The following is a 1,993-nucleotide window of genomic DNA, read 5'->3' on the forward strand; positions in this document are numbered from 1 at the left end:
AGATGTCTACAATTCATGAAACATTAGTAACATATATAAATATAAAGATGCATATGATATCAAGGATACAAAGGACTACATCATAAGGTTAGAAAGGGCCATAGCAAGCATATCAGGAACATGTGCTCAGATAGATAGAAAGGATTAGGAACAGACAAGAATCAGCAAGTCGGAACCATGAACAGACAGGATCAGGAACGGGCAACATATGAATCAGACAGGAAGCATATCATGAGCAAGGAATCAGGAACTAAAAGCATATCATGAGCAAGGAATCAAGAAGAAGAAGCATATCAATAGCAAGGAATCAAGAAGAAGAAGCATATCATCATTAGCATGGACATGTGCTCACACAGACACAAAAGGCAGAATAGACACATGCTCAGTTTAATATCTCACTCAGACATAATAACATGACTTCATAGTAGGCCAATCTAAGTCAGGCAACTATATGCTACAGTTAGCCATATAGTTAGGAGATAGGATCAAGTCAACTGTCCAAAAGAATGCAGGGTCATGTCAGCTGCACAAAAGACCACTAGATCAGCCAACAGGTATGCACAAAAGAAGCCACAACTGCACCAGATCATCCAAAAGAGTATCACTGCACAACCAGACCAGCTCAACCACCATGCCTAGGCCCTCACATGTAGTAGTTTTTGGCCAAGTAGGTACTCAGCCAAAGAACACGGTGTGAGTCAGACATCTTCACAAAAGCAGATCCCTAGGCCTTATTATCAAGCAGGTGACCATATGCAACAATTAGAGCTTCCTCACTAAACCCTAGCATGTACATCAGTGCACCATACAAGTCAAGGTGGGAATCCTCAACCTTGGTAGAACGTATAGCATCTGCAACATTGTTCACTGCATCAGTCATGCCAGTGAACACAAGGACATCCTCATCTGACAGCATGGACCTCTTTCTCTTGCTTCCAACAGGTGGTTCTGACTTGGAAACATAAGCTGCCTCAGTCTTGCCACTCTTAAGCTCATCAGGTAGGTCATGCTTCATTGGGCTCTCAGCAAAGTTAGAAGGACTACCAAGAGCCTCATTTGACCCCATAGCATACTTACCTGTTGCCTGACCATTACCAAAGATGACCATCATCTCCTGGTAGTGATGAATTGGCTTCTTCAGGTACTCAGCATCTTTGGGGTGTGCCTGCCATTACAACAACTTAAGTTAGATACTTTAACTGCTGAACATTGAAGAAAGAAAATAGCAACATTAGTACATACCTTGATGTGGCCATTGTAGTGCTCCTCCTCAAGTACAATCATGGAATTGTCTCCATCCCACAAAGCTCCACTCAGCTCTCTCAGCTTTGAGATTTTAACCCACCTCAGCCTCCACTTCCTCAAGTGGTTATACACCTGTGTGATAGTGACTTCATTGCCACTGAACTCATGCAGAGCCTTGGCAACCTGGTTGAGGTGGACTTCTTTGAAACCTTTATCAGTCCTAACACCGGATTAAATCAGCTGGCACATGCAGCAAAGAATAAATCCAGACATCACATCTGTCCACCTCATAGCAGGTCTCTGCTGAGCACCACCAGGAACAACCCCAATAGCCCCATCAGCCCCAACAGGCCCATCATCCCCATCAGTCCCAACAGCCCCACCAGGGAACACAAGCTCATCAGCAGCAAGGATCTCAGCATTCATCTCCTTAGCCATTCCTATTTCCAGTTGCCACACCCCCACTCAGAAACAGGAACAACATAGTTGGTGAAACATCATTGCATGTGTCATCTGGCCTATGTCATCAAAATGCATTGCACTCAAGAGGAAAATAGGAATAAAAATTCATCACTGCACATGTCTCATGCCTCAGTTCTAAAGAAGTATCAGGGAAAATAAAATCATCACTGCAAATGTCTCAAGCCTCAGGTCTAGTGTAGTATCAAAATTGGTGTAACATCATTGCACATGTCCAATACCTTAGCTATATTGTGTAATGAAATAAGTGAAATCACCATTGCAATTG

At 43.2% G+C, this 1,993-nt stretch overlaps 1 pseudogene; it reads right to left on the reverse strand.

Moving 5' to 3' along the window:
* Window positions 1-724: 724 nt before the first annotated feature.
* On the reverse strand, window positions 725-1,683 carry LOC111257695 (annotated as a pseudogene).
* Between the last annotated feature and the right edge of the window lie 310 nt (window positions 1,684-1,993).

The sequence above is a fragment of the Setaria italica genome, chromosome VI, assembly GCF_000263155.2.
Source record: "Setaria italica strain Yugu1 chromosome VI, Setaria_italica_v2.0, whole genome shotgun sequence".
NCBI lineage: Eukaryota > Viridiplantae > Streptophyta > Magnoliopsida > Poales > Poaceae > Setaria > Setaria italica.